Source organism: Neophocaena asiaeorientalis, unplaced genomic scaffold (genome assembly GCF_003031525.2).
Source record: "Neophocaena asiaeorientalis asiaeorientalis breed wild unplaced genomic scaffold, Neophocaena_asiaeorientalis_V1.1 scaffold572, whole genome shotgun sequence".
Lineage (NCBI taxonomy): Eukaryota > Metazoa > Chordata > Mammalia > Artiodactyla > Phocoenidae > Neophocaena > Neophocaena asiaeorientalis.
Window position 1 is genome coordinate 312,733 of NW_020171764.1, and position 8,950 is coordinate 321,682.

At 41.9% G+C, this 8,950-nt stretch overlaps 1 protein-coding gene across 1 annotated transcript in view; it reads right to left on the bottom strand.

Annotated features, from left to right (window-relative positions):
* Positions 1–5,234: 5,234 nt before the first annotated feature.
* The window catches only part of USP27X (ubiquitin specific peptidase 27 X-linked), a 5,719-nt gene continuing 2,003 nt past the window's right edge, over positions 5,235–8,950 (bottom strand). The window contains exons 2-3 of the transcript XR_003005577.1: positions 6,258–6,467; positions 5,235–5,537 (exon numbers count right to left, since the gene is read on the bottom strand). The gene's annotated coding sequence lies outside the window, so the exon portion shown is untranslated. The remainder of the gene's footprint in view (positions 5,538–6,257; positions 6,468–8,950) is intronic.

An 8,950-nucleotide genomic window follows, 5' to 3' on the forward strand; every position in this document is an offset into this window, starting at 1 on the left:
TACCTCATATTTATTTACATTTGTCCACATGTTTACCATCATCTTTACTTTTCATTCTTTCATTCATCCCATATCTTCCATCTGGGATAATTTTCCTTCTACTTTTTACTCACAATACACTCCTTTGAATTTCCTTCAGTGAGTATCTGCTGGTGAGGAACTATCTCAATGTTTGTGTGAAAATGTCTTTATTTCACTCTCATTCTTTAAAACAATTTTTGCTGAGCATAGAATACTAAGTTAACAATCAGCAAATTGAAGATCATTCCACTATCTTCTGATTGTTGAGACGTCAGCTGTCAGTCTAATGACTGTTCCTATGACATGATCTGTCATCTTTCTCTGACTTCATTTTCTCTCTCTTTGTTTTTTTGCAGAGTCTGGGTCAGACCTCTTTTTATTTATCCTACCTAGGATTTGTTGGGCTTCTTGAATGTGTGGGTTGACTTCTTTTATTAGGATGAGAAACATTCTCAGCCATTATCTCTTCAAATATTGACTCTGCCCCATCAATATTCATATTCTCTTTCTCTCACACTATAATCAGATGTGTGTTAGATTTTCTCATTGTATCCTCCACGTCTCTTACTCTCTTTCCTGTATTTTCTATTTCATTTCGTCTCTCCATAAAGCATTCTTGATCATGTCTTCGGGTTTATCTTCTAATTCATTAATGCTCTCTTCACTTATGTCCACATTTCTGCCAGATACATTTACTGAGTTGGTATTTTTCACTTCTAGAAGTTATTTTTCATTTTTTCCCAATATGCGATATCACTTTTTATAGATTTCTCTTCCCTGTGGATAATTTCAAATTAACAATTTGTTTCTTTAAACATGTACGCATAGTTGTTTTAAAATATGGGTCTGGTAATTCCCTTATCTGAAATCTGTGTGAGTCTGTTTCTGTTATTTCTCATCCCTGCTGTTTCTAACTCAAGTTGCCTTGTTTCCTTGTATGCCAATTTTAGTCTGTTTTCTGGTCATTGTGCCCTTGAAAACTTATTTGTGGGGGTTCCCTGAGGCCTGGAATGGATAGATTCTCCTCCAGAGGCTTTGTATTTGTTTCTACTGAGTACTATGGAGTACTACCTGTCTGGAAGCCACTTAAATCCAAAGTAATAGCTTGAAGTTCCCTGGCTGATTCAGGCCATGGGTGATAGGGGTGAAAATCTGAGGACTGGAGTGTGGCCTCATTTTCTCAGGGATGACTTTTTTTTACCCACTCCCCCCTTTTAAAAAATTTTATAATCTATTTATTTATTTTTATTGAAATATAGTTGATTTACAATGTTGTGTTAGTTACAGCAAAGTGTACAGCAAAGTGATTCAGTTATACATCTATATATATATGTAATATATTCTCTTTCTAGATTCTTTTCCATTATAGGTTACTATGAGATATTGAGTATAGTTCCCTGTGCTATACAGTAGGCCCTTGTTGGTTATCTATTTTATATATAGTAGTGTATATATTTTAATCCCAAACTCCTAATTTATCCCTCCCCTTCCCCCTTTGATAACCGTAAGTTTGTTTTCTACGTCTGTGAGTCTATATCAGATTTGTAAATCAGTTCATTTGCATCATTTTTTTTTAGATTCCACATATAAACTATATCATATGATATTTGTCTTTCTCTGTTTGGCTCACTTCACTTAGTATGATAATCTCTAGGTCATGTTGCTGCAAATGGCATCATTTCATTCTTTTTATGGCTGAATAATATTCCATTGTGTATATGTACTACATCTTCTTTATCCATTCCTCTGTTGATGGACATTTAGGTGCTTCCATGTCTTGGCTACTGTAAATAGTGTTGCTATGAACATTGGGGTGCATGTATCTTTTTGAATTAGAGTTTTCCCCAGATATATGCCCAGGAGTGGGGTCACTGAATCATGTGGTAACTCTATTTTTAGTTTCTTAAGGAAACTCCATACTGTTCTCCATCCCACTCCCCCTTTTTTTTTTATTGTTTTTATTTTATTTTTTTTGCTGTACGCGGGCCTCTCACTGTCGTGGCCTCTCTCGTTGTGGAGCACAGGCTCCACACACGCAGGCTCAGCGGCCATGGCCCACGGGCCCAGCCGCTCCGCGGCATGTGGGCTCCTCCCGGACCAGGGCACGAACCCGTGTCCCCTGCATCGGCAGGCGGACTCTCAACCACTGCGCCACCAGGGAAGCCCCCCCACTCCCCTTTTTTATACCCTTTATTTTTAGCAAGAGAGCTCTGCTTGGTGCCTAGACAGCCTTTTGTACAGTTCTCTGGGACTGTTGGGAACAGGGGCAGATTTCATTCTGGTTGGCCCTTACACAGCTGATGTAGCTCTTTGGGGTCTCAGCTTAATGTGGAGAGGGTCTCCTATTAAACCCCTACCATGGGCTGGCCCTGAGCCTTAACTTCTCTCCCTCCAGCCCCGTGTGGCCACTGGTTCAAAGCTCAGGTGGGCAATGTAGGCAAATGCCCTCAGAGCAAATTGGCTTTGGTGTGCCAATACTCTACTTAACCTGTCTGGTTACAAGCTTTCATCCAAAACTTGGCCTGAAAGTTTCCCTTTGTCCTCTCAGCTCTTCAGTGGTTTTGAAATTTTTTATCCAGTATATTTCATTACTTCAGTAGGAAAGTTGAATCAAATAACCAAGCCTGCCATTGCCAGAAACTAGAAGTCCACACTTTTAAATGTTTAAACATTCATACTTGACTTAACAAGGTCCAAACGCAGGCAATATCCCTACTCTCCTCCCAAACAATACAAGAGCCTTAGAATGCTTTAAATGTTAATAGCCTCCTGCTGTTTTACAGGTTTTTGTGCTCTAGTGCCAGTTTTTTTTATACCTCCACATGATTCAACATTATTGTTTTATGCACTTAATGCTTATTTAGATTGCTCCATGTTTACCAATTTTTGTTCACTGTTCCTTGCCTCCTATTCATTCCTCCTCTCCAATTTCAATTTCCTTCTTCCTGAAGTACATCTTTCAGTAGTTATTTTAGTTGTCTATTATTGCTGAACTTTCTTAGGTTTATTTTTTCTGAAAACGTCCTTATTCCACTCTCAAAAATAAAAAAAAAAAGAGTAGAAGTCCATCTCATCAGTATTTCTTCGGAGTACTAATTCTCCTCCTTGTGGCAACTGGTGACTCACCTTCATGGCATGTCATTTCTTTGCAAGTACAATCTTTTTATTGTTTGTTTCTGGGTACATCTTGGGCAGATATTGTCTTTTTCTGTGGGATTCTATGTGCCCAGTATTGTAAAAATGTGTTTGCTTTTGCTGAGGTTCTAGAGGTTTGAATTGTTCTGCTCCAATTTTTGTTTTAATTTTTCAGCATGTGATTCCCATTATACACAGTAGGGTAAATTTAGACCCCATATCCACATATGACATAGACCTGGGATTTTTATTTCTTCTTGTGGCTCCAGAGAGAGCATAAGACTTTTCATGGCTTACTCTCCAACCCCCTTTTTAATGAACAGAGAAGCTACTAAAGGCTTTATCCAGAGGCTTTAATTACAGCTTCTCTGCCTCTGGTGAACCTGAGGCTGTGTTGCCAGTACCTGCATGAGCACTAGATTCACAGCTCTGAGCCCCAGCCCCTACGGCCTGATATCTAGAACCAATACCACAAATAGGTTATTGCAGTGTCCGTTTACAATTACTAGACTGGCTTTTTCTTTTTTCTCCGGAGATTTTACCTTTTGTTTTTTTAAGCTCAGCTATAAGTTAAAATTTTTGTTACAGTTTATCTAGTGTTATTATGTGTTTGTAGTTGAGGGGGGCGCTATTCATGTCGTCTTAGTGTGCTATATTGCCAGAAGAAAATCATACTTTATACATATGATTTTGCACTGTAGTTATACTTAAGCATTTTCTCTTATCACATCCATCCTCGTAAATATGCACTTCTCTGAGTTCCAAGGAAATTAAGTCCCCCTCAGGACCATGTAGATTAAGGGTACATATGAGGCCAGGTCTCTGTAGCATGTTGGATCATTCTCTGGATATACCACCTATGTAGTTTAAATACATCACTCCCCTGGGGTCTAAAGTTCCTTAGCAGAGTGATTTTCAACTTCACAAAATTTTAGTAGCAGAACTCTTTCTTCAGATATTACTTGGAACCCCCAAATATAAAATCAATAACTCCCTCTTATTGATTTTATATTTCAGAGTTCCTGATTCTCACCAACTTGCCCCTCCTCTAGCTCCCCAAGGTGTTCTCCAGGGCCATCTTCATAGATTCCTTGGGCACCAAGTACCACAGTGTGAAAAGAAATTGAATGTGGTCCTCAGAGTGTGGTCCCAGAGCCAGAAGCATGAGCATCAACTGGAAATGTGTTTGAAATGCAAATTCTCAATGCTGCCCCCATCCCAGGACTACTGAAATCAGAAACTCTGGGGGTGGGACCCAGCAATCTGCATGTTAACAAGCCGTCTAGGTGATTCTGACGCACGTTTAAGTTTGAGGCCTCACTAGAATAGAGTAGCCTATTCAGGAGCTATTGGAACAGGGTTGGAGTATTTGCCCAAAATTAACATTTCTGGGTGCCTAAATAAGCCCAAACTTATCTGGCAGGCTGTTTTCCATCCACTATTTTCTTGTACATGAAGGTGATTAAAGACCCTCTCAAGGTCCAACTTTGCAATGGCCTGGGTCCCTTTGAATTGGTTCAATAAGTGAGAAATCACTAGGAAGAGTAGGAAACCCTTACTTTTAGTTCATTAGGCAGAAATAATGACACTCCACATAATTTTTCTTGACAACAAGACTTCAGATCGGAAGCTCATAGAATAATGTTGAGCAAAAAGAAGCCAGACACAAAAGTGTACATACTGAACAGTTTCTTTTATAGATGGCACTTTAAAAGGCAACACTGATCTACAGTGAAAAAAGTCAGAATAGGGATTACCCTTCGGGGTTATTGACTGTAAGGAAGCAGAAAGGGGGCCTGACTTATGGGTAATGTTCTATTTCTTGATCTGAGTGCTGTTTACAGAGGTGTGTTCATTTTGTAGAAATTCATGAAGTTGTACCCTGATGATATGTGTATTTCCTGTATATTTGATATGCTTCAATGCAAGAGTTTAAAAGTAGCATTAGGTCACCTGCAGGGGAAGGTCAGTGTGTAAATGACACACTACTGTGGGTGCTCGGATACATACTCTCAGAGGACCAGGGCCTTTGCTTCTGGGTGTGAAATACACATTTGGTGCAAACATAGCTTCCTGGCACCAGGTCTATTGCGCTATGACAATGAGTAGTATGGGGTCCATTTTTGTTTGTTTGTTTGTTTGTAATTTATCTTTATTTTTATAGCGGAGTAAAGCTGATTTACAATGCTGTGTCTTTCTGGTGTACATCCACTTGATTCACTTACAGAGAGACATATATATATTCTTTTCCATATTCTTACCAGTCTTATATATTCTCTTACAGTGGTTACAGTGTGTTGAGTCGAATTCTATGTGCTATACAGTGCTTTTTCTTGATTGGAAAAGACCTCTTGGTTGATGGCATCCCTGATCAGGATTCCCTGTGGATGGGGAAGAAGTGAGGCAGTTACCAAATGTGAACTATAGGCCAGAGTAAGTTTTAGCACCTGGCTACTCCAGGAAATGGGAAGTGATAGCGTTCCGGATTTCCAAATCCAATTGGATTTCCAATTTCTTAGGCCAAGAAACTGTGGGAAGCATGTGTAGTGGGTAAAAGGTAAGTACCCCATTGTTTGGTCCCTCATCCTGAGCTCTATGGGTGGATAAGGCCCCCAATTGTGAGCACCCGTCTTTTGCCTGTACCCTTCTGGGCCCAGATCATAAATCTACATATGAACTGGGTTTCCCTGGCTTTATCAGCTTGTGGAAGTAGAGAGTCTCAGTTAAAGAATTAGCTTAAATTTCACCAGCTCTTGCCCACATCTGCTCACACAGGAATTCCAGCCCCCATGTAAAATAGCCCAGGTGCGTCTGAAAGTCCCCAGTATGTCACAAACCAATCTGTTTTGGGCAACTCCCATGTTCTTCCTCACTTATTCTGGGCCCCATTTTTATGTGCTTTGCCCATGAAGCTGCTTCAGGAGTATTTACGCCCTCCCTGCCACCCCACTGCTGCTGTGCCCACCATGGGAATATTGATGAAGGTGCCCAGGGTGCTACCTCCTGATCCCCCTAAAGGCCCCAACCATGGAGGTGCCCGCCCATGTACAAGACATGCTCAAACATGCCTGAATGGCATTTGAGCTGAAGGTAACACATACCTGCCAAATACATGATGCCCTGGTTCCCACAGTGATGTGATCTGAAAGCAGGCCCTGCTGCTGTTACACTCCATGGCTCAATTTGGGGGCTGGTGATGGGTAGGGGCATAGGGCTGGGCTTGAATGGCTCCCCTGTTGCTGAGGGACAATGGTGTTTTCCAGACAGAGGTGAATGCTTCAATCAGGAACTGCCAGGTACAGCTGCTCCCTCTGGTGGAGACAGGGAGATCAGCTTCAGCAGTCTCGCGCCATTCATATCTCTTAGAACTATTCCTGAGTACAGGGTATTTAAAAGACAGTTTCTGTATCAGACAAACCCAAAATGAAGAATATTCTATTAAAAATGCTAATGCCATACAAGATGCAGAAAGGCTGTGAAAATATTCCTGATTAAAGGAGGCTAAAGAGACATGACAGCTAAAAGCAATACCTCATCCTGGACCAGATCCTGTGATGAAGAGGAAGAATGCTATTAAGGACATTATTGGGTCACCAGACAAAACTGGAGTACAAATGGTAAACAATAGTATTATACCAATGTTTAACTTACTGAAGCTGTTAACTATACTGTGATGTAGGGAACATGCCTATTCTTAGGAAGTGCACACTGAGGTACTCAGGCATAAAGGGCCATGATGTTATCTGTCCTCAGTCGGTCCAAACACACAGACACACACACACACACAGACACACACACACACACACACACGGGAGTGCATATGTGCAAACGATAAAGCAAACGGGGTAAAATGTTAGCAATAGGTAAATCTGTTCTTTATACTATTCGGTTTTTTTTGAAACTTTCCTGTAAGTTTGAAATTATTTCCAAATGAAAACGTTTTACAAATGTAAAAGACAGCATCTGTGCAAGCAGTCAGGATCTGGTGGCACATGCCCGACTGAACTCTTCCTGTGGCAGAGATGAGGAAGGAGGACATGACGGTCTTCCCAGGCAGGGCTCCTGCACATCCCAAAGGGGAGTCAGATACCTGCATGAAGGTGCCAAGTGGCATCTGAGGCCACTTACCTCTTGCTCTCCCCCAGCCTACAAGATATCAAAAATAACACTTTTTACATTTTCTCCTGAGGATTATGAACCTTGGGGTGGGGGGATGATGAAAATTTGGTTATGAAAGGAAGGTGATTCGGTTAATTCATCCATCTGGAAAATGTTTCAAATACTATGTGCCAGGGTCTGTGCTAGGGGCTGAGGACATAGCCCAGGGTACAAGAGGGGACAAAACCCCTGTCCTAAAAATGCCTATGAGCTAGCGGGGGATGCATCCACACCACACAAGTAAATATACATTTCCAAATGAGCTGACCATGAAGTAGACTTGGGGAGCCCTGGGGGAGCCCAGCCTCTTACCAGAGCCAGTGAATCCAAGCCCCATGGGTCTGAAACATTCAGTTCCCCTCCTCCCCCTCAGGATTTTCTAGGTACTAGGTCCTTTTGTATCTGATGCTGAGGAGAAAAGAAGGAACCACCACCAGTGCTTAACCCATCCTGGGCACATCCCATCTGTTTGAGCTTAGCCCTCCACAGGCCGCTCTGCCCTCCGTGAGAATCAAGAGAGGAGGCCAACATGCCACTCCCCCACTACCTCTGGGCTGATGGATCAGTGAGCTTTGGAAAACAGTCTTTCTCCTGATCTATGCCTGTAGGTGAACATAGCTATGCCCATAATGCTTTTGGAGGGCAAAGACCACCAACACCCTCACGTGGAAGCCTGTCAGTCTACTGGCTCTGAGTCCCATCACTGGGGTGCTGAGTCATGATAACAACATGACAGTTTTCCAAATGGACAGAATAATGACTTTGGGGGGACAGCTGTGGTTCTCCCCCCAGTCCCAGGTGTGGAACCGACTAGGATGCCCTGTACACAGGGAAAATAGTGGGATCCACTGCCTTGGGGCTCCAAGTAGACAGTACTAGGGAGGGAGTTATAAGAGTATGTGTGTGTGTGTGTGTGCGTGTGTGTGTGTATGTGACTACATGTGACACAATGTGTGTCCCTTCTGTCCATGGGTCTCAGGTAGGGCTGACCCTCACCTCTAATGCATTCTGGTCCTGGTCCAAAGAAGTTTCAGATCCAACGAACACTTACTGAGCCCCTACAAAGTTCCAAGCCTTTTTACTTTATACTTTGACACATTTTATATCCTTTAATCTTTAACAGTAACCCTTTAAGGTAGGAATTATCTGCATTGTACAGATGAGAAAACAATCGCAAAGAGGTTCATTGATTTGCTCAAGTATATCATACAGCTTTAAAAAAAAAAACACTCACACACTATACTCTTAGCTGAGGCCTGTCTGTGTTGGTTGCTTATCTTACAGTGTCTCTTGTCTTCTCTACCTTTGGAGCAATTGCTCCCCTTATACAAAAGCCCCCTTCTTTCTTGTTTCACAGGCCCATGTGGGCTTTTCTTTGTTTAATACTGCATTTAATAGCACAAAAAATCACGAATACAAAGAAACTGGCAAAGGTGTTTGTCAATGAGATATCCCTGCCTCCTCCACTTTTCCGCTTTCATACCCATATATGTAATGGGCTACATTTGTATGAACTTTTCCTTTTTCCCCCCAGACATATAACTGTTATGTGATTGGTCAGTTGAAGCTGAAACACCCATGGAGAAAGATGTTTTATGGTTACAAGGGCACACACCCCCCCCACACCACCCCCCTC